Raw genomic sequence first — 25,065 nt, 5'->3', positions numbered from 1 at the left:
TCTTTCTTTCTTTCTTTCTTTCTCTCTCTCTCTCTTTCTTTCTCTCTCTCTTTCTTTCTTTTCTTTCTTTCTTTCTCTTTCTTTCTTTCTTTCTTTCTTTCTTTCTTTCTTTCTTTCTTTCTTTCTTTCTTTTTTTAATTTTATTATGTTATGTTAGTCACCATACAATACCTCATTAGTTTTTGATGTAGTGTAGTGATCCACGATCCATTGTTTCCATATAACACTCAGTGCACCATGCAGTACGTGCCCTCCTTAGTGCCCATCACTGGGCTAACCCATCCCCCGACCCCCTCCCCTCTAAAACCCTGTTTGTTTCTCAGAGTCTCTCATGGTTCATCTCTCCCTCCGATTTCCCTCCCTTCATTTTTTCCTTCCTTCTCCTAATGTCCTCCATACTGTTCTTTATGTTCCACAAATAAGTGAAACCATATGATAATTGACTTTCTCTGCTTGACTTATTTCACTTAGCATAATCTCTTCCAGTCCATCCATGTTGATATAAAAGTTCGGTATTCATCCTTTCTGATGGCTGAGTAATATTCCATTGTATATATAGACCACATCTTCTTTATCTATTCATCTGTTGAAGGGCATCTCGGCTCTTTCCACAGTTTGGCTGTTGTGGACATTGCTGCTATGAACATTGGGGTGCATATGGCCCTTCTTTTCACTACATCTGTGTCTTTGGGGTAAATACCCAGTAGTGCAATTCCTGGGTCATAGGGTAGCTCTATTTTTAATTTTTTGAGGAACCTCTACACTGTTTTCCAAAGTGGCTGTACCAACTTGCATTCCCACCAACAGTGTAAGAGGGTTCCCCTTTCTCAACAACCGCTCCAACATTTGTTGTTTCTTTTGCTGTCCATTTTTGCCATTCTGACTGGTGTAAGGTGGTATCTCAATGTGGTTTTCATTTGAATTTCCATGATGGCTAATGATGATGAACATTTTTTCATGTGTCTGTTAACCATTTGTATGTCTTCTTCAGAGAAGTGTCTTTTCATATCTTCTGCCCATTTTTTGACCTGATTATTTGTTTTTTGGGTGTTGAGTTTGAGAAGTTCTTTATAGATCTTGGATACCAGCCCTTTATCTGTAGTGTCATTTGTAAATATCTTCTCCCATTCTGTGGGTTGCCTCTTTGTTAACTGTTTCCTTTGCTGTGCAGAAGCAACGTGATGCCCCCAGCTTTGTTTTTCTTTTTCAACATTTCCTTGGCGATTTGGGGTCTTTTCTGATTCCATACAAATTTTAGGATTGTTCGTTCCAGCACTTTGAAAAATGTCATTGGAGTTTTGATTGGGATGGCGTTGAAGGTATAGATTGCTCTGGGTAGCGTAGACATTTTAACAATGTTTATTCTTCTGATCCATGAGCATGGAATGTTTTTTCATCTTTTTGTGTCTTCTTCAATTTCTTTCATGAGTGTTCTGTAGTTCCTAGAGTACAGATCCTTTACCTCTTTGGTTAGGTTTATTCTGAGGTATCTTATGGTTTTTGGTGCTATTGTAAATGGAATTGTTTCTCTAATTTCTCTTTCTACAGCTGCATTGTTAGTGTATAAGAAAGCAACTGATTTCTGTGCATTGATTTTGTTTCCTGCCACATTACTGAATTGCTGTATGAGTTCTAGTAATTTGGGGGTGGAGTCTTTTGGGTTTTCCACATAAAGTATCATGTCATCTGTGAAAAGAGAGAGTTTGACTTCTTTGCCAATTTGAATACCTTTTATTTCTTTTTGTTTTCTGATAGCTGTGCTAGGACTTCTAGTACTATGTTGAACTATAGTGGGGAGAGTGGGCATCCTTGACGTGTTCCTGATCTTAAGGGAAAGGCTTTCAGATTTTCCTCATTGAGGATGATATTCGTTGTGGGTTTTTCATAGATGGATTTTATGAACTTAAGGAATGTTCCCTCTATCCCTATACTCTAAAGAGTTTTAATCAGGAAAGGATGTTGTATTTTGTCAAATGCTTTTTCTGCCTCAATTGAGAGGACCATATGGTTCTTCTCCCTCCTCTTATTAATGTGTTCTATCACATTGATTGATTTGTGAATGTTGAACCACCCTTGCATCCCGGGGATAAATCCCACTTGGTCGTGGTGGATGAACCTTTTAATGTATTGTTGGATCCTATTAGCTAGGATTTTGTTGAGGATTTTGGAATCCATATTCATCAGGGATATTAGTCTGAAATTCTCCTTTTTGATGGGGTCTTTGCCTGGTTTGGGGATTAAGGTAATGCTGGCCTCATAGAATGAGTTTGGAAGTTTTCCTTCTGTTTCTATTTTTTGAAACAGCTTCAGTAGAATAGGTATTATTTCTTCTTTGAATGTTTGGTAGAATTCCCCAGGGAATCCATCAGGCCCTGGACTCTTGTTTTTTGGGAGGTTTTTGATCACTGCTTCAATCTTGTTACTGGTTATTGGCCTATTCAGGTTGTCAGTTTCTTCCTGTTTCAGTCTTGGCAGCTTATAGGTTTCCAGGAAGGCCTCCATTTCATCCAGGTTGCTCAGTTTATTGTCATATAGTTGTTGATAATAATTTCTAATAATTATTTCTATTTCCTTGGTGTTAGTCGTGATCTCTCCCTTTTCATTCATAATTTTATTAATTTGGGTCCTTTCTCTTTTCTTTTGGATAAGTCTGGCCAGTGGTTTATTGATCTTATTAATTCTTTCAAAGAACCAACTTCTAGTTTCGTTGATCTGATCTACTGTGTTTCTGGTTTCTAATTCATTGATCTCTGCTCTAATTTTAATTATTTCTCTTTTAATGTGTGGCTTAGACTTTGTTGCTTTTTCTCTAGTTCTTTAAGGTGTAGAGTTAGTTGGTGAATTCGGGATTTTTCTGTTTTTTTGAGTGAAGCTTGGATGGCTATGTATTTCCCCCTTAGGAACGCCTTTGCAGTATCCCATAGGTTTTGGACCGATGTGTTTTAGTTCTCATTGATTTCCATGAATTGTTTAAGTTCTTCTTTGATTTCCTGGTTGACCCATACATTCTTGAGCAGAGTGTTCTTTAGCTTCCAAGTGTTTGAATTTCTGCCAAATTTTTACTTGTGACTGAGTTCGAGTTTTAAAGCACTGTGGTCTGAGAATATGCAGGAAGTAATCTCAATGTTTTGGTATCAGTTGAGACCTGATTTGTGACCCAGTATGTGGTCTATTCTGGAGTAAGTTCCATGTGCGCTTGAGAAGAATGAGTATTTTGTTGTTTTAGGGTGGAATGTTCTGTATATATCTATGAGGTCCATCTGGTCCAGTGTATCATTCAAAGCTCTTGTTTCCTTGTTGATTTTCTGCTTAGATGATCTGTCTATTGCTGAGAGTGGAGTATTGAGGTCTCCTACAGTTAACGTATTGTTATCAATATGACTCTTTATTTTGGTTAACAGTTGGCTTATGTAGATGGCTGCTCCCATGTTGGGGCCATAGATATTTACAATTGTTAGATCTTCTTGTTGGATAGGCCCTTTAAGAATGATATAGTGTCCTTCTGTGTCTCTAATTACAGACTTCAGTTTAAAATCTAATTTGTCTGATATAGGAATTGCTACCCCAGCTTTCTTTTGAGGTCTGCTGGCATGGAAGATGGCTCTCCATCCCTTCAGTTTCAGTCTGGATGTATCTTTAGGTTCAAAATGAGTCTCTTGTAGGCAGCATATGGATGGGTCCTGTCTTTTTATCCAATCTGCAACCCTGTGCCATTTTATGGGAGCATTTAGGCCATTCACATTGAGAGTGATTATTGAAAGATACGAATTTATTGCCATCATGTTGCCTGTGAAGACGTTGTTTTTATAGATTGTCTCTGTAAATATCTGTTATATATCACTCTTGGGGTCTTTCTCCTTTTTTAGAACCCCCCTTAATATTTCTTGCAGGGCTGGCTTAGTGGTCACATATTCTTTCAATTCCTGCCGGTCATGGAAGCTCTGCATCTCTCCATCCATTCTAAATGACAGCCTTGCTGGATAAAGTATTCTTGGCTGCATGTTCTTCTCATTTAGTACCCTGAATATGTCTTGCCAGGCCTTTCTGGTTTGCCAGGTCTTTGTGGTTAGGTCTGATGTTATTCTGATGTTTCTTCCTCTGTACGTAAGGAATCTTTTCCCTCTAACTGCCCTTAAGATGATTTCCTTGGTTCTAAGATTTGCAGGTTTCACTAATACATGCTGGGGTGTTGGCCTGTTTTCCTTGATCTTGGGAGGGGTCCTCTCTGCCTCTATGAGATGAATGTTTGTTTCATTCCCCAGATTAGGGAAGTTCTCAGCTACAATTTGCTCAAATACATCTAGTCCTCTCTCTCTCTCCACTCCCTCCAGGATTCCAATTATTCTGACATTGGAACGCTTCATGGTGTCACTTATTTCTCTGATTCTATTTTCATGGATTCTGAGTTATTTTTCCCTGGCCTCCTCTTTCCCCTTTTCATCTATTATATTGTCTTCCAGGTCACTTATTCGTTCTTCTGCCTCACTTACCCTAGCTGTTATATTGTCTAGTTTGGATTGGACCTCATTGATAGCATTTTTAAGTTCTGCCAATTCAGCTTTCATTTCTGCCCTTAGAGACTCTATGTTGCCATTAATTGATTTCTCGATTCTAGCTATTGTCTTCACAATTGCAGCCTGAATTCCATCTCCGACATCTTGGTTATATCTGCATCCATTTGTAAATCTGTAGCATAAGTCATAATCTCTGAGTCTTTTCTATTTTGGGGGTTCCTCCTCCTAGTCATTCTGTTGATGGGTGGTTGAGGGAATGTATAGGATCCAAATTATTGACCAGAATCCAAGCAAGATGCACCTGTTTTCTAGGGACCTTAGGGTTGCTAGCCTCTTGTTTTCCCAGCTTGTCTTCCGGAGGAGGGGCCTGCCACGCTGTTACTCAGGCAACCCTGTTTGGGCGGAGCTGCCCTGCCCCCCTGTGGCAGGGGATGGGCTCAGTGGGAACGAGTTTTGGGAGCTTTTGTTCTCTGGCTGCTTTCCCTGGTGGCTTTCCGTGTCTCTTACACGAGTCAGAGCAGAAGAGACCGTTTCCAACCCTCTGCCTCAGAGCAGAGAGATTGCAGTCAGTTCTTCAGTGAGGTCTCCAGGCCACACTGTCTCCGTTTCTGTCTGTGCTGCTATAAACTGCATCGTCCTGGGTTGTGCGCCTCTCTGCAGCGTTCCCAGTCCTGCCTCCAGGTTGGGACACGTCTCTGCCCTTTGTGCTTCTAAAACTGCCAGCTGCTCCCAGTTCACATGCGCGACCCAGACGCTCTGGGTTTCTGCCCCGGGGGCCACCCTAAAGTCCTTTCCCCACCGCTACGGGTCTGTGAGTCTGTGCCCTGTCCCCAGGGAGTGAGGCTGTCGCTCACTGGCGGTGTAGGATCCCCATGGCCAGGCACCCTCCCGCTGTCGTTTATCCTCTGATATCTGCCAGCAGAATCACAGCTTTGCACTTCATACCTCGAAACCAACCGCCTGTGATATTCTGTTTGTAGAGATCCAGATCTTCTTACATCTCAGGCTGGTTTCGTGGGTGCTCAGAGTGGTCTGGTAGATATCCAGCTCAATTCCAGGGACCAGTTGAAATAGGATCCCCTACTCCTCCGCTATCTTTTTTATCTCTTTTTTTAATTAGCATTTTTTATTATGTTATGTTAATCACCACACATTACATCATTAGTTTTTGATGTAGTGTTCCATGATTCATTGTTTGCATATAACACCCAGTGCTCCATGCAGAACGAGCCCTCTTTAATACCCATCACCAGGCTAACCTCCCACCCCCCTCCCCTCTAGAACCCTGTTTGTTTTTCAGAGTCCATTGTCTCAGCTTGGGAACTCTTATCATCTGCTCTCCATATTAACTCCTCTCGGTGATTACCAATGAGAGGCAAGAAAACTTTTGTAGAACTTATTAAAATATTGTTAAGGAACGATTGGAGACTAATGTGTACATTCTGTACTCTTTTATAGTATTGCTGACAAAATAGCTTCGTAAGATTTGCAACCAGGTGAATGGAGTGGTTATGTAAACATTGTTGACAACGTGGCACTGCTGCCTGTTCCTGGCAGGTAGACTGTGAAGCAATTTAGAAGGGCAGGAACATCGTTGTCCTGGAAAAAAGGACACCTTAGATTTGGTTCTGGCTCAACTATTCACTAGCAAAATGGCCTTGGTTGAGCCACACAGCTTCTCTGGAATCTATAGTTTTCTTACCTGCAAAATATAAGGGTCTAAGATGTTTGCTCATTTTAACTGTGATTCTTCAGTTCTCTTCTTCCAATGCATGGTATATGGGTAGAAGTAGCATGGAGTAGGAGAGAATGAAAGAAAAAGAACACAGACTTTAAAGAAGTTTATCCTGTTTATTTTCAAATTCTAGTTCTACTACACACAATTGGAATAGACATAATCCCTCATCTCTCTGTGCCTGTTTCTTCATTTGTAAAGAGGAGATAACAATGCGTACCTCCCAAGGTTGTTGGGGATATTAAATATAAAAACCTAAATAAAAAAAAAAGAAAAAGCTTGACCATTTACTCGCACAAAATATGCAAGCTGAAAATGGCAATTTTATTTACTTTTGTGTCTGAATATTTTCACATAAAAGTCCGAATACCACTTATTTATAGATAATAAAGAAATAAAGAATAGTATACTGTATACTTTTTGAAAGAATTCTAGATTAGAATAAAAATTCTGGACTTAAGTTCTGCTGTGTGGATGACAAGGAAATACAACATACCAAGATTTGAGGAATGAAAGATGTTGATAGAGTGTAATTCATGGGATATATATCTTTTAAAAGAAAGACTAAAATAATCAATTATCTGAGAATCAAAATCAAGATGTTGGGAAGAGGGCAGTGTAATAAATATCAAGAAAGTGGAAGAAATGAAATAATCAAAGTAAGAGTAGAAATTAATAGAAAACAAATATACAAAAGAGAAAAATCAACAAATGAGATGTTGGTTCTTTAAAAAGACTCTTAGGATTACTAAAGCCTTAGCAAGGCAGATCAAGAAGAAAGAAAAACACATTACCAATATCAGGAGTAGAAAAAGGGATATCATTATAGAACCTAGAGATCCTAAAAAATAATAAGATACTGTATGTTAACTATACTGGAATTAAAATTAGCAACTTAATAAAGAAAGATATCTTTTTAAGAACATAATGCTGACAAATTAAAAAATTTAGATGAAATGGATAAAAAGCTTAAAAAACACTAAACTTGCACTGACTCTTTCAGAGAATAGAATAAAAAGGAAATATCCATGTGAAACTTGAATAATTTTGTTACCAAAATCTTTGTACAAAAAATATTGTACCAAGGGCAATACAGAAAAAAAAATTATAGATCAGCAAATCATGAACATAGACACAACATCTTGATAAAATATTAGCCAACTGTATCAAACTTTATATATGAATGTTTTTTATTTTTTTAATTTTTTTAAAAGATTTTATTTATTTGAGAGAGAGAGAGCAAGGGGGAAGGGGGGTGGGTGGGGAGAGGGAGAAGCATATTTCCTGCTGAGGAAGGAAACTGACAGGGGGCTTGATCCCAGGACCCAGAGATTATGACCTGAGCTGAAGACAGACACTTAAATGACTGAACCAACCAGGCACCCCAAGAATGTTCTTTTTATAACAACCTAATTGGATTTATTTTATGGTTGCATGTTTGATTTAACATCAAAAAGTCAGTCAGTGGAATTCACTATATAAATAGAACAAAAGAAAAAAATAATGTACTCATTTTAAAAGACACAAAAAGAAGTATTTGATAAAATCTAATAGCCATTCATAATAAAAACTATTCATAAATTAGTGATAGAAGCAAACATTCTTGATCTGTTAAGATGTGTTAATTAAAATAATGTAAACAAATAATATACTTAACAGTGTCTTGCAGCTGAAAGTGGGAATGAGATCAGGATTTATGCTATTTCTGCTTCTATTCAATATTTAATAAAATCTCAGTGCACAAAGGTCAGAAAATGAGATGAAATTGTAAGGATTTGGCAAGATTAATTAAATTATTATTATCCACACAAGGCCTTAGGGTGTGAGTAGGATAAACAAAGAAATCCACAGAAAACTAAAAGAAGTAGTAATTTAATGAGGTCATTGGATTCAAGGTTAATATACAAAAATCATTTGTATTTCTATATATCATTTAAAATATTTTTTTGGAATTTATTTAAAATTAATATTTATAGAAGTATAAATAATATCAATTATTTAAGAATAAATCTAATAAAACATGGACAGGATTTCTATACTGAATTCTACTTGCTGAGATAAATTTTAAAAGACCCAAACTAATGGAAAGAATTATTATTATATCCATGAATTAGAACACCCAATATTTCAAGATGTCAATTCTCCCACAAATTAATTGTTTTAATTCAAAGCTGTCTCAGTCAAAATCCTAGAAGGATTTTTGTTTTGTTTTGCTTTGCTTTGTTTTGGAAACTGATAATTTGATTCTAAAATTTATTTTATTTTTTATTTTATTTTATTTTATTTATTTTTTTAAAGATTTTATTTATTTGACAGGGACACAGTGAGAGAGGGAACACAAGCAGAGGGAGTGGAAAAGGGAGAATCAGGCTTCCCACGGAGCAGGGAGCCCTATGCGGGGCTCGATTCCAGGACCCTGGGATCATGACCTGAGCCGAAGGCAGATACCCAACGACTGAGCCACCCAGGTGCCCCTGATTCTAAAATTTGTTTTAAAAAGTCTAAGGCCCAAGAAGAGACAAGACAAACTTTAAAAGACAAACAAATACAAAAACAAAAACAAAAACACAACAAAGTAAAAGGTCGAGGACTTTCTACAACAGATATTAAGACTTAGCATGAAGTTATATAATTAAAATAGTGTGTTATTAGTGTGAAGACAGCAGGATGTTGAAATAAATTAAAGAGTCCAAAAGAGACCTATATGTAGTTGCTTGATTTATTAAAAAATTGCCACTGCAAAGAAATGGGAGAAAAGTAGTTTTTGTGTTTTTTTCCCCCAGTAAATGGTATAAGGTTAATTGGATTTTCATATGGACAAAATGCATCTTAACCCCTACTACACACTATACACAAAAATCAATTTTAGATGAATTGTACATCTGAAAGTGAAAGATAAAATGATTAATCCTTTTGAAGAAAACATTGGAGAATGATTTCATGATCTTAGAGTAGGCAAAGATTTCACTTTAGAACAGAAAAAGTACTCATTATAAAATAATTGATTTATAAAAGGAAACCTATTAAAATTAAGAATTTTATTTATCAAATATATTTTTTAAAAGATTTTATTTATTTATTTGAGAGAGAGAGAATTAGAGATAGAGAGCACGAGAGGGAAGAGGGTCAGAGGGAGAAGCAGACTCCCTGCTGAGCAGGGAGCCCGATGTGGGACTCGATCCCAGGACCCCAGGATCATGACCTGAGCTGAAGGCAGTTGCTTAACCAACTGAGCCACCCAGGCGCCCGTATATATTTATCAAATATATATTTGAAAATAAAAAGGCAAGCCACCTGAGGAGAGATATTTGTAATACAAAATTCCATGAAAAGATTCATACCCAGAATATATAAAAATCCTAGGCAAAGCAATAAGAAAAGAATTAATAGAAGAAAAATGGACATAATTCTTGAAGAGGCAGTTCACAAAAGGGTAATCCATGTGGTAAATAAATATTTCTAAAGGTGTTCAATTTCATTAGCCATCATGGAGTGCAAATTAAAACTACAATCAAGTACCATAGCACACTTACCATAATTGCTAAAATGAAATTTTCAAATGTTGTCAAGAATGTGTAACAACTGGAACACTCATATAATGCTAGTGCAAGTGTAATCTACAGCAGTCATTTTAGGAACCTTTTTTGGTAATGTCTACTAAAGCTGAATATATGCATATCCTCGGGCCCAGCATCTTCATACCTAGGTATATACCCAGTAGATAACACACACACGTTCATGACTATTCATAGTAGCACAATTTGTAATACCTTCAAACTGCAAAGAAACCTGAATGTCTATCTGCAGTAAAACAAATAAACGGTGTTATATTTATAATATTATACAACAAGTAGCGTGAACAAGCTATTACACAAACAACACGTATGAATTTCATAAAGATGATGCTGAGTAAACTAAGCCAGTCATAAGAAAGGAACACACTGTATCATTCCATTTAGATGAAGTTCAGAAGCAAGCAAAACCAATTTATGATATTAGTCCTTAGAATAGTAGTAAATTTGTGGAAAAGTACTTAATGACATGGGATATGAACAAGGCTTCTGGGGTGCACAAAATTTTCTATTTTTTGATCTGGGTGGTAGTTACATAGAGGTATTCAATTTGTAAAAATTTATCAAGCTGGATACTTAGGACTCATAGGCACTTTTGAATGCTTATTATATTTCAATAATGTGTTTACTTATAAAAATATTGGCTCTATGACTTACTAGCTTTTTGTTCTTTGGAAAATCACTTATAGTCTGTATCTTATTTCTCTTATCTCTAAAATAGAGGTGAATGAATAACTCTTTCACATTCTGCAAAATAGGATTTTTGGGGGAGAGTCTCTGTTTCTCTTTTAAGTACAGTGTGGTCTATTGGTTTCTCAGTGCTAGGGACAGGATAGTGAGCCTGATAGTTTCCCTGCCTTCAATGAAATTGTATTTTCTTTATTTGTAGATGAGGACAATGATCACGTTTGATCCTACCTGAGTTCAACTTTCTCTTTAAACCTCCCACAGAGTGTTGCTTAAAAAAGTGGCAAAAAGTGGTAAAATTCATCGTTGATGAAGACAAAGCTGATATGAATTTCACTTTTTATTCCCCACTATTCCCTCCATTGATCAATAAAATGGGTAGAGTGTAGATAAGGTAGCCAGGACAAAGTTGAGAGCAAACAATCTTGTCATTTATTGTATTTTAGAAGCTTAGAATTGTTAATAACACCAATTTTCTTCAAGCATAATCTTTGTAGAGTTTTACTAAATTCGTCCTTGTTTTTTTTGGTCATTCAGTGAGGACCTAACTCTCAAATGCAATCGGTTGTACATTCCCACCCAAGACGAAGCTTACAGCCACTTTGCCCGTGACTTTCCTGTCCAGTCCCCAGTGCTCATAGTACATGTCCTTTCTTACCATGACTCCAACCTAAAGAGAAACTTGTAAACTGTTACATTTCCAAGGCCACTTTTTATAGGATCTTTGGGTCTCAACGGGAATCTGTACACCATGAAAGTGAACTAACTACCTAGCAGTGATAATAGAACACCATGGTGTGTGAGTAAAGGAATGAAGATAAATAATTTTTCTTTCTTTTAGTACCTGGGAAATTGACACAACTGCTAAAGCGTATGGATTTTTTTTTAAGAGAGAGAGCACAAGCAGTGTTGGAGGGGTGGGGGAGAGGGAGAGAGAATCTTAAGCAGACACCATGCTGAGCACCAGCCAGTGCAGCACTTGATCTCACGACCCTGAGCCAAAACCAAGGGTTGGAGGCTTAATTGACTGTGCCACCCAGGTGCCCCCAAAACATGTAGATTCTGATTAATCTTAGAATTGGGCTAGCTTTACTTCCAGTTCTCTAAGAAACAATGGAAGATTCAGGAACTTTTTAATTCCATTCAGCATTCAGGGTAGGTGGAAAGGGAAGATGGTTGGGGGAGAACTTAAACTCTTGAACTCAGTAATGCTAAATTATTGTCTCATTAAAGATTATCAAAAAACCTTCTTTGGTAGAAACAATTTGACTTCTCACAGAACAGATTCTATTTTCCTAACATACCTCTCACATTGTGAAATGAGGACATGAGAAAATGTCCTTTGGTCAGAGTCAGTCTTACAGCTTTGCCCTAGATTTTGTCAACTCTGTTGTAGTTGAGCAGTGACATGCAAAGGCAATTGCTACAAATCAAAACTGCAGCAAAGGCAGTCCTAAGAGGAAAGTATATAGCAATACAAGCCTTTCTCAAGAAACAAGAAAGGCCTCAAATACACAACCTAATCCTCCACCTAAAGGAGCTGGAGAAAGAAGAGCAAATAAAGCTTAAACCCAGCAGGAGAAGAGAAATAATAAAGATCAGAGCAGAAATCAATGAAATAGAGACCAAAAGAACAGTAGAACAGATCAATGAAACTAGGAGCTGGTTCTTTGAAAGAATAAGATTGATAAACCCCTGGCCAGACTTATCAAAAAGAAAAGAGAAATGACCCAAATAAATAAAATCATGAATGAAAGAGGAGAGATCACACCAACACCAAAGAAATACAAACAATTTTAAGAACATATTATGAGCAACTATACAGCAGCAAATTAGATAATCTAGAAGAAATGGATGCATTCCTAGAGATGTATCAAGTACCAAAACTGAACCAGGATGAAATAGAAAACCTGAATAGACCTATAGTCACTAAGGAAATTAAAGCAGTAATCAAAAATCTCCCAACAAACAAAAGCCCAAGGCCAGATGGCTTCCCAGGGGAATTCTACCAAACAGTTAAAGAAGAATTAATACCTATTCTTCTGAAACTGTTCCAAAAAATAGAAATGGAAGGAAAACTTCCAAACTCTTTCTATGAGGCCAGGATTACCTTGATCCCAAAACCAGACAAAGACCCCATCAAAAAGGAGAATTACAGACCAATATCCTTGATGAACATGGATGCAAAATTTTCACCAAAATGGTAGCCAATAGGATCCAACAGTACATTAAAAGGATTATTCACCACAACCAAGCGGGATTTATCCCTGGGCTGCGAAGTTGGTTCAACATCCGCAAATCAATCAAAGTGATACAATACATTAACAAAAGAAAGAACAAGAACCATATAATCCTCTCAATAGATGTAGAAAAAGCATTTAACAAAGTACAGCATCCTTTCTTGATCAAAACTCTTCAGAGTATAGGGATAGAGGGTACATACCTCAATATCATGAAAACCATCTATGAAAAACCCACAACGAATATCATTCTCAATGGAGAAAAACTGAGAGACTTCCCCTAAGGTAGGAATGCAGCAGGGATGTCCACTATCACCACTGCTATTCAACATAGTATTAGAAGTCCTAGCCACAGCAATCAGACAACAAAAAGAAATAAAAGGCATCCGAATCAGCAAAGAAGAAGTCAAACTCTCACTCTTTGCAGATATGATACTTTATGTGGAAAACCTAAAAGACTCCACCCCAAAAATGTTAGATCTCATACAGGAATTTAGTAAAGTGGCAGAATATAAAATCAATGCACAGAAATCAGTGGCATTCCTAAACACCACCACCAAGAGAGAAGAAAGAGAAATTAAGGAGTCAATCCCATTTACAACTGCACCCACAATAATAGATACCTAGGAATAAATCTAACCCAAGAGGCAAAGAATCCGTATTCAGAAAACTATAAAATACTCATGAAAGAAATTGAGGAAGACACAAAAATGGAAAAACGTTCCATGCTCATGGATTGGAAGAACAAATATTGTGAAGATGTCAATGCTACCTAGAGCAATCTACACATTTAATGCAATACCTATCAAAATACCATCAACTTTTTTCAAAGAAATGGAACAAATACTCCTAAAATTTGTTAGGAACCAGAAAAGACCCCGAATAGCCAGAAGAATGTTGAAAAAGCAAAGCAAAGCTGGTGGCATCACAATTCCGGACTTCAAGCTCTATTACAAAGCTGTCATCATCAAGACAGTATGGTACTGGCACAAAAACAGACACATAGATCAATGGAACAGAACAGAGAGCCCAGAAATGGACCCTCACCTCTATGTTCAACTAATCTTCCACAAAGCAGGAAAGAATGTCCAGTGGAAAAAAGACAGTCTCTTCAACAAATGGTGTTGGGAAACTGGACAGCCACATGCAGAAGAATGAAACTGGACCATTTCCTTACACCACACACAAAAATGGACTCCAAATGGTTGAAAGACCTAAATGTGAGACAGGAGTCCATCAGAATCCTAAAGGAGAACACAGGTAGCAACCTCTTCGACCTCAGCCGCAGCAACTTCTTCCTAGAAACATCACCAAAGGCAAGGGAAGCAAGGGCAAAAATGAACTATTGGGACTTCATCAAGATAAAAAACTTCTGCACAGCAAAAGAAACAGTCCACAAAGACAACCGACAGAATGGGAGAAGATATTTGCAAATGACATACCAGATAAAGGGCTAGTATCCAAAATCTATAAAGAACTAATCAAACTCAACACCCAAAGAACAAATGACCCAATCAAGAAATGGGCAGAAGACATGAACAGATATTTTTCCAAAGAAGACATCCAAATGGCCAACAGACACATGAAAAAGTGCTCAATATCGCTCGGCATCAGGGAAATCCAAATCAAAACCTCAAGGAGATACCACCTCACACCAGTCAGAAAGGCTAAAATTAACAAGTCAGGAAATGACAGATGTTGGTGGGGGTGTGGAGAAAGGGGAACCCTCCCACACTGTTGGTGGGAATGCAAGCTGGTGTAACCACTCTGGAAAATGGTATGGAGGTTCTTCAAAAAGTTGAAAATAGAGCTGCCCTACGACCCAGTAATCGCACTACTGGGTATTTACCCCAGAGATACAAAGGTAGTGATCTGAAGGGGTACATGCACCCTGATGTTTATAGCAGCAATGTCCACAGTAGCCAAACTGTGGAAAGAGCCAAGATGTCCATCGACAGAAGAATGGATAAAGAAGAAGTGGTATATATATATACAATGGAATATTATGCAGCCATCAAAAAAAGAAATCTTGCCATTTGCCACGACATGAATGGAACTGGAGGGTATTATGCTGAGCGACATAAGTCAATCAGAGAAAGACATGTATCATATGATCTCACTGATATGAGGAATTCTTAATCTCAGGAAACAAACTAAGGGTTGCTGGAGTGGTGGGGGTTGGGAGAGATGGGGTGGCTGGGTGATAGACATTGGGGAGGGTATATGCTATGGTGAGCGCTGTGAATTGTGTAAGACTGTTGAATCACAGACCTGTACCTCTGAAACAAATAATACATTGTATGTTAAAAAGAAAAAGAAAAAGATAGTAGGAAGGGAAAAATGAAGAGGGGGAAATCGGAGATTTCCGATCTCTCGTGAACCATGAGAGACTATGGACTCTGAGAAATAAAGTGAGGGTTCTAGAGGGGAGGGGGTGGAGAGTGGGTTAGCCTGGTGATGGGTATTAAAGAGGGCACATATTGAATGGAGCACTGGGTGTTAGACTCAAACAATGAATCATGGAACACTACATCAAAAACTATTGATGCAATGTATGTGATTAACATAACGTAATAAAAAAATTAAAAAAAAAACCCACAGTGAGATACCACCTTACACCAATTAGAGTGGCCAAAATTAACAAGACAGGAAACAAGTGTTGGCGAGGATGGGGTGAAAGGGGCACCCTCTTACACTGTTGGTGGGAATGAAAGGTGGTGCAGCTGCTCTGGAAAACAGTAGGGAGCTTCCTCAAGATGTTAAAAATAGAGCTACCCTACGACCCAGCAATTGTACTAGGAGTTTTTTATCCCAAAAATCCAGATGTAGCAAAAAGAAGGGGAACGTTCACCTCGATGTTCATAGCAGCAATGTCCACAATAACCAAGCTGTGGAAGGAGCGAGATACCCTTCAACAGACGAATGGATAAAGAAGATGTGGTACATATATATATGGAATATTACTCAGCCATCAGAAAGGATGAATACCTACCATTTGCATTAACATGGATGGAACTGGAGGAGATTATGCTAAGTGAAATAAGTCAAGCAGAGAAGGACAATTATCATATGGTTCCACGCATATGTGGAACATAAGGAATAGAGTGGAGGACCACAGGGGAAGGGAGGGAAAACTGAATGGGAAGAAATCGGAAAGGGAGACAAACTATGAGAGACTCTGGACTCTGGGAAACAAACTGAGGGTTACAGAAGGGTTGGGGAGGGGGGATGGGGTAACTGGGTGATGGGTATTAAGGAGGGCACGTGTTGGGTTGAGCACTGGGTGTTATACGGAACTAATGAATTGTTGAACACTACAACAAAAACTAATGATGTATTATATGCTGGCTAACAACATAATAATAAAAAAAAGAAAGAAAGTCGATCTTTTCAGATTATACTTAATGCCAGCAATGACTGTGCAGCATCCCTCTCAATAACAATAATAGTAGTAAGATCTTAGCATGTATTGAGTCCTTGCAATATGTCAGATGCCATTCTGAGATTTCATGTCTGAAATCATTTATTCTTCACAATGTGCCTATATGATGCACTTAAAAAAAAGATTTTATTTATTTATTTATTTGAGAGAGAAGAGGGCATGAGCAGGGGGAGGAACAGAGGAAGAGGGACAAGCAGACTCCATGCTGAGCGCAGAGCCTGGTGCCGGGCTCAATCTTGCAATCCTGAGATCATGACCTGAGCCAAAATCAAGTCAGACGCTCAACCAACTGAGCCATCCAGGTGCCCCTATGGTGCACATTTTAACAAAGTTTTCTTGTGATGTAATTGACATACGGTAAATTGCACATACTTCAAGGGTACAATTTAATGTTATGACATATGTAAATATCCATGCACGCATCATCACAGTCAAAAATTTTAAGAAATTGATCACTTCCAAAAGTTTTTCATGCTCTTTGTAGTTCCTTCTTCCTATGTATCTTACTTCCCATCCCTGTCCAACCACTGATCTGCATTTCTGTCACTCTAAGTGGGTTTGCGTTTTCTAGAATTTCACATGAATCCTGTAGTTTCACATGAATCATACAGTTTTTTGGGGATGGTCTGGCTTATTTCACACAGCATAAATATTTTGAGATTCATTCATGTTGTTGTGGGTATTTGTAGATCATTTTTATCACTGAGTGGTGCTCCATTGTATGGATACACCACACCTTACTTATGCATGTATCTGTTGATGGATATTTGGGTTGTTTCCAGCTTTAGGTTGTTACAAATCAGGCTGCTATAAACATTTGTGTATAAGTATTTTCATACACATATATTTCTATTTTTCTTGGGTAAATATCTAGTAGTCAAATAGTTGGGTCATATGGTTTATTTACCATTTTAGAACACCTCCAAACTGTTTTATGAAGTAGTTTTACAATTTGTTATAGAATTTTACTTTGTGTCAGTGTATTAGAGTTCCAGTTACTCTACATCATTGTTAATACTTATTATTGTCTTTTTTTTTTTTTTAGTTTAGTCATTTTGTTAGGTATGTTGTAGTATCTCACTGTGATTTTAATTTGCATTTTCCTAATGACTAGTGATATTGGGTATGTTTCCATGTGCTTATTTGTGAATTGTCTGCTTGGGTTTTTTGCTCATTTTTTGGGTTTGTTTATTGTATGGAGTATAGGGTACATAGAGGACTCTGGAAAATAAGCAAACAAACCCTAGTTATAAACAATAACTTACGTTAGAGATCTCTACCACCAGCCTCCCTTATCCAGGTTAATGTTTTACCCCCTTTCTTCTCCAAATTTAGGTAACATTTGATAGATTTCATAATATATATGACAACATTTCTTAGTTGGTGTTTCCTTCAGACAAGGTTGAGCCTGGGACTTTGGCTGTAGAAAAATATTGAGTGGAAAGAAAAGCTTTTGCTGTATAGTAGCAAGTTCAAGTTTTGGTTCCATTACCGCTAGCTGTGTCACATTTATCTCTGAGTCTTAGTTTTCTCATCTGGACAACTGGAGGTGAACACAAGGGTGGTGATATCCCCCTTAAAGAGCTGTCATGAGGATCAAAGGCGTTAGGGAAAAGTAAGCACCCAGGACTATGCTGGACTTGTTTTATATTTCTTTGTCTTTTTTTCACTCTGTAACTTAAGTTGGAGACAAGCCAGAGATGTGTATAGAGCTTGAGAATATAAATATGTGACATTCCTTGGGGGATTCTTTTAAACATTCTTTAAGTAGATGCCTTTATAATTATACACATAAGAGTAAAAGTTCTTCCACTTAGAACTGTAGGTTAGCAATGAACAAAAGCTACCTGGCACATCTATGTGTCAAATTTTGTGCAAGTCAGCACAGGGAATATGGTAATGGAATATCTTCCTTCAAGTGCTTGAAGCCTACCTAGGGACCCAGACTATGTCCCCATAATTCTTCTTTTTTATCATTTCAAGTTATATGAAATGTTTACTGGGAAACACAAGGTCTCCTCTGGCTAATGCTGAATGATGTTGATGTTTTTATGAAATATGGAGATGATATTGTTTGCTAGATTTAGGTAGGGAGTAGACTACAAAACTGGGATTTGAGGATCCTCAACAGTGCTAAGTATTTGTAATGCGTTTAAATCTATTCCAAAATACCTTGTGGTAGGCTATATTATTGTATGATTATTATTCATTCCTTAAGTCCTGTTTCCCTGTGATTATAATACCTTTCTGTGTGGTGTTTTCTGACACCAAATATGTCATTTCAGGTCTCCAATTCTTCAACACTGACTGGGTGTCCAACAATTTGATTCAATTCTGACAATAACTACCCATAATTAGTGCTGACCCCACAGAGCTCAGTCCCTCAAAACTGTCTCCATTTCAGATGTCAGTAGCAAATGGGGCCCCCAGGCTACCCCCACTTTTGGCCACTAACTACCAGTTCAGGGGTTCAAGCACCCCCACCCCAAGGTTCAATAATTTGCTAGAATGATTCATAGACCTCAGGAAAGTGCTTCAGTTATGTTACCGGTTTATTATAAGGACACAATTCAGTAACAGACAACTGGAAGAGATGCCTAGGTCAAGGTAGGAGTGGGGAGGCACAGAACTTGGTGCCTTATAGCACATCAATGTAATCATTAACGCAGAAGCTTTATAAACCTCATCATAGAGGAGTTTTTGTGGAGATTTCATCATATAGGCACAAATGATCAAATTATTGGACATTGGTGATTGAACTCAATCACCAATCCCTCTTCCTTCTGGGGGGATAGGGCTGAAAGTTCTACCCTGTATTCTCACTGTTGGTTTTTCATGTGACCATGACCCATCTTGAAACTACCTAGAACTGCCCTTCTCATGAGTCCTCTCATTAGCATACAAAAGACAGTAAATTCTGAGAGTTTGAAGAACTCTATACCAGGAACCAGGAACAAAGACCAAATATTTATTTATTTATTTATTTTTAAGATTTTATTTATTTATTTGAAAGAGAGAAAATGAGAGAGAGAGAGAGAGAGCATGAGAGGGGGGAGGGTCAGAGGGAGAAGCAGACTCCCTGCTGAGCAGGGAGCCTGATGTGGGACTCGATCCTGGGACTCCAGGATCATGACTTGAGATGAAGGCATTCGCTTAACCAACTGAGACACCCAGGTGCCCCTATTTATTTATTATTATACCATATTTTCCATGCCCCATTGACATTGGGCTTGGTCATGTGTCTTGCTTGGAAAAATGAAATATGGGTAAGAGTGACATTATGCCTGCTCCAAATGAAGCATTTAAAAGGAAATCTATATTTCTGCTCATCCTCTTGAACTCTGTCCTCTGTCACCAAAACAGCACGCCCCAGAGAGTAGCTGCTCCCTGAGTACTCCTTCAGGTTCCCAGAATATGACCAGCAGAGCAGACTTGAAGCCAGATAACAGCCTGGAGCCAAGCCCAGCTGAACCTAGCAGAGCCACACCCAATTCACAGACCTGTGAGTAAGCAATAGATGTTTGTATCATTAACCACTGAGATTTTGAGTTTGCTGTTCCCACAGCAAAACCTGGCAGATACATATATTGAAGTGTGTTATTTCATTTTTATCCTTTGCTTCCTGCTGGATTCTGAGCACAGTTGTACAACCTGTTGGAAATAAACCATTTTTTACTAAGTTCGGAATTGATATCCATTTAGATTTTCTTTGCATATTGAGTTTTAAGGAGAATTTTAAAAATCTTCATTGTAGGGTGCCTGGGTGGCTCAGTTGGTTAAGCGACTGCCTTCGGCTCAGGTCATGATCCTGGAGTCCCGGGATCAAGTCCCTCATCGGGCTTCCTGCTTGGCGGGGAGTCTGCTTCTCCCTTTGACCATCTTCGCTCTTGTGCTCGCTATCTCTCATTCTCTCTCTCTCAAATAAATAAATAAAATCTTTAAAAAAAATAAATAAAAATCTTCATTTTAATTTGCTCCTATAGATTCAGGCCTTCTTAAATCCACAAAGACCTGGAAATTGAATAAATAAGTAGTATACCTGTGGGGCAAAGTCCAACGCAGACTTTGCAAAATCCAATATGTCTGAAAAAGAGGTTCCTTGGGCAGCTCAGTCCCTGGCTTCCTCCATCCCTGGTTGATAGTACATTATGTTCAGGACTTATCAAAAATGCAGCCAACCTGCAATTCAAACCTGCTTGCTCCGAGGCCAGGTTCCCAGTGCGAGATGCCTCACAGAACTTAGTCATCTCTTGACTAACAATGGCTGGTCAGGGAGGACAGATCTAAAAAGGAAAATGGGATGGTTGGTGACGTACATGCTGAAGAAATGTATATAAGAAAGATACAAGAAGACAATAAAGGAAAAAAAAAGAAAAAAAAACGCTGAATCAAAAACAACTGGAGTTTGCCCTGTAGAAATTTAACTTGATGTACGTACGTGTGCAGTAAAATACTTCAAAGCCCAGGGAATCAAAGCAAAGAAGACGTTAGCTTATAGTAAGAGGTGAGCACATGGCTCTACCGCTGTCTCAGTGCTGGGACAGGTGCTGACTTGGATTACAGAAGGGGGAAAAATAAACTGGAGCTGCTTCTCAAAGCCTTCCTTGGAGTTGCCTGTTTAGGCTTTTGTTGTTTTGCTTTCCCCTTGTTTTTTAGTGTTTTTCTGGCAACCAGGCCACTGCAAATCAGGACTTGAAAGCAAACCTGACTCTGTTATGTCTATAGGACAATGAGCACAGCAAAGCCTGTCTCTTTGATTTGTGCTCTCTTTGCCATTGATCTTTTTTCCCCCCACAGCCATAAGAAAAAAAGATCTTACAATATCAAGAACAGGAAATGAATTTCCCGCCTGAATCATCCTGAATTATGGTTTTTATTAACTCATTTGCGGATCTCTGGTCCTGGGCCTGTGCGTCGTGGGACTGGTTGCTTGGTCTCAAAAGTAAATACAAAACTACTGACAAACTCGGGAGACTTTGGTCGAAAATAGCCCAGTTTGAATATACCCAACCTTATAGTCTTTTCTTTGAAACCCATTTTTGTTGTTTAATGTAATGCAACATTTTAGTTTGTCTTATATCTAGTAATCTCTATGCGTGTTGGGTGAAATTGATTTTCAACCAATTTTAACCTGAGTCATCACCATTAATTTTTTCTTTTCAATTTTGGAGTTTGAGTTACTGAAATAATTGCTGGAGCTTGGTAGTTTTAGATTTGATTTTCATGATCTACAGCATATCTGGTTTGAAGTAAATGGCCACAATTGGGATAGAGAGACATCCCATTTTTACTGTTGTTTGCCTTTCTGAGTAAATTTTGAAAAATATGCTTTAAGAAAGTAAAGTGTAGTTATCATTGTCATTGCATCTATGCATTAAGGAAAAAAAATCTTTAATTATTGGGGATAAATGAAAGGAGCTTTCTTCCTAAAGGTGAAGATATTATAACACTGGGCTCCTGTTTGTATTTTAGTTTCAAGTTCCTCCCTCTAGAAAATGGGATTTAGTGAAGCAGGGTCCAGGAGAGTTTGGATCCTGTTTAAAACACACTATTCTTCAAACATTACCTTCCCATGGACAACCCGGGAGAGCCTGCATTCTGTAGAACAAGCCCTCCATTTACACACATGCACTCATCTTTTGATGTTCATTCCCGTGACGATCCCAACTTGAACTCATGCATAGGAGCAAACAGTGGCTAAGTGTTGGCTTATCTGTTGAGGAGTAGAATATATAGGAGATTTTCATATGGTCTGACATTTCCCTAACTTGAGAGAAAGATGACTATGGAAAAGCAGCCCTCGTCTTGCTCCCATGCAGTCAGAAGAAAAGAAATGAAAAGAAAATGAAAGCTTTCCCTGGGCACTACCAGACTCTGCTTCCAACTTCTTCCTCTGGTGGCAAGCACAGATCATTAACACTGGTAATGTCCTTACTAAATCTGCTTGGAGAAAGTGACAAGTCTAATTTGTTACTGACAGACCGACGGCTGGGAGTATGTTTAAAATGCATTGCTCTTGCTCCTGAACCCTTTGAATTGCTGTGTGGTTTCTGTCAGGTAGGCTTGGTATTTGGCTAAAGACTATCTTTGATTTCATCAGTCTCCCCAGCAGCCTCCCAGAGGAAAGGCCCGCCGCTTCGATTCCCTCCTTCTTTCGTCGGTCCCAGGAACAGCCTCTGCAGTGAGTCCAAAGGTGCTGTGGTTCGAAATTCAGAACCTGGGGAGGGATTCCTTAAGCAAGTAATTACCATTAATAATCAATAACTCTCAGGCTGACAAATAATAGTGACAGATCGGGATAAGATTAAACGTATTCTTTGAGACATAGGGATGTGGCAATGATACGGGCTTTCATTAACTAGAAAATATATGCAGGGCCCCATTTTGATATGCTATAGACTGATTTTAAATTAAATCAAGTGGAGTTTAAAAACATGATGCAAATGCGGTCTGAGAGGCATGGAGATGAGTTAGCCTCATGAAGGAAAAGTTAAAATGATGACCTATGACCTAAAATTATAATACAGTGAACTTTATGTGGAAGAGGGTGATAGTCTGATCCCAATGCCAACTAAATTCAGGGCAACGATTATGAATTTTAAGTGCCATATGAAATATTTAGGCTATACATTAGGAAGAGTTCCTCCATAACGCAGGTATGTAGCTTGGGCAAGAAGTCATAAAGGGAAATGGATCAAGAGTAAATCAGATATTTACCCCTATACTATTGGCCTCACTTCTAGATAGAATTAAGGGTACTGAGTCTTTGAAAATCATTCATGGAATTCTGAAATTTTCCACCTGAAAGTAAGTTCCAAAAACATCAAAAGAACAACTATCTGCAATGATAGATGTGGGTCACAATTTAAAACAAAAGTCATGTTCTTAGATTTTACATCTATTTTCCTTTTCGTTAATGTCAGTGGTTTTTCTAATTTAGTTTTAGAAGCTTAGTCTTTACTATTTAGTAAATCCCCCTTTAGTCTGATCCCAAACTATATGCACTATGGGAATGGAATATAAACCAATAATGTACATGCTAGGCATTGTACATGCATTATCTCATTTAATCCTCTAAGCCTATGAGATATTTACATCATTGTTTCAATTTTTAATAAGCAAACTTAAGTTCTAAAGATCACGTAGATTTTGAATTTCAAGAATTTGAGAAGAAAACAAGTGGAAGGCAGTGTATGAAAATCAGAGCATAAATAAATAAATAAAAGCAAAGTCCAGTGAAAGACCATTTCAGTTGGCCCTGATTTGGAAACAGATACACTGAGATATTCACTTATCCATTCTAAATATCAAGGACACAGAAATATTTAAAATCAAATAAGAAACAGTCCCCATCTTTAAGACCTGAGTGTTATGGCAACAGCTTGGGAAGGGCATGTTCCCAAAGGGCATAACTGCTGAGCTGCGTCAGGGTTTATGGATGGAAGCATGCCAAGGCAATTCCACAGGAGAAGCTAGACAAATCGGAGGAATCAGCTTAGCATAGAAGGACAGCAGGCCAAAGAGGCAGATGTTTGTGCAATGGCAAGAAGCACAGTGTAGCTGGTATATAGATGGTGTCAGTTTGGTGAAGGGGAGTAGTGAGGAAGTTAAGGGAGGGGGGCCAAATGGCAGGAAATTAAGCCTGGAAGTTAGATTGGATCTCAAGGCTCAAGGAACTGGTATGTTACGGCATTAGGAGAAACTCCAGGATCACAGACTTTTAGCAATACAATCTTCACTTTCACCTTTGAGACTGTGCAATCAAAGTCCCCAGGTACTGTTTCTTTTCATCTTTAAAAGGGTCTAGAAACTTTGGCTTTTGTTGAGTGCAGAAGCTCACTGGTGGTGCAAGACTAACATTTGTTCATCTACTTACCACCCTGGAGAAATCCCTGCTGGGCTTCAGTACTCAGATCTGTACACTTCTCTTACAGCCTTTTCTTGTCAGTTCTCTCCTGACATCTGGAAACATTAGCTAAGACTGTGTCTGTGTAAACTGGAAAATGCTGGACTTCCTTCCACCCTTCCCCCTCCCAACTGCTGACAGCTCCACTGACACCTAGCTTGGGACACAAGTGCTTTTGTACAAAGAATGCTCCTTCCTCTAGGTAGACACAATCACTTTTTAGAGCACAGGGCTACTATATTTGCCTTGCTACTCTTTTTGCTCAGCAGGACATTGTTGTACACATCAAAATGTTTGCATAAACAGCTATAACTTTGTAATCTGATCACCAATTTCCAGATAAACAGCACAATGGGACGGATCACTCTGCCTCAGAATATGGCAAGCTTCTGCCACTGGGAGTTGTAGAATGAAAGCTGAATCAGCATCAACTATTAGTAATATTATAGGGAAGATTTCTGCAATGGGTAGGACACTGGAATAGATGGCCTCTCAGATCCTTCCTGACCCAGAAATTCTGCCCCTGCCTTATGACTTCCCAGAGCACTGTGGCAGACCAGTGGCCTGTTACCATTGCCTTAAGGCCTGTGAGTATGTGCAGTTGGGTATGAACAGCTTTTGGAGCAGATGGAAAGGACAGATTTCTTAATAGTAATTGGCCCCTTGGATATCAGTGCTCACTTTCTACCTCAGTTTTTGAAGGTCAGTGTGTCAGTATAAGAAAAAAAAAGGATTTTTCAGATATGAATTATTTTGTAGCTTCATAAATTGACTATAAGTTGACTATCTTCAATTCCTACCTATTCTCCACATACCAAACATGCAGAGGCAGGAAATTCAGAGGTTTGGATAAGGTCCTGGCTTTGCTGTTAACTACTTGTGTGATCCTAAGTAAGCCACACTGCTTTTCTGGATCTCAAATTGCACATCTGTAAAATAAGGATATTTGAGGACATTGCTTCAGTTTTC

General features: G+C 38.4%; 1 pseudogene; it reads left to right on the top strand.

Moving 5' to 3' along the window:
* The window catches only part of LOC112834569 (coiled-coil domain-containing protein 22-like), a 154,858-nt pseudogene that overhangs the window by 69,174 nt on the left and 60,619 nt on the right, over nt 1-25,065 (top strand).

The sequence above is a fragment of the Callorhinus ursinus genome, unplaced genomic scaffold (genome assembly GCF_003265705.2).
Source record: "Callorhinus ursinus isolate GAN/ISIS: 27379988/994484 unplaced genomic scaffold, GSC_fseal_2.0 scaffold17, whole genome shotgun sequence".
Classification (NCBI taxonomy): Eukaryota; Metazoa; Chordata; class Mammalia; order Carnivora; family Otariidae; genus Callorhinus; species Callorhinus ursinus.
Note: the sequence above shows the minus strand (reverse complement) of the source record. Positions and strands in the feature narration are given on the sequence as shown.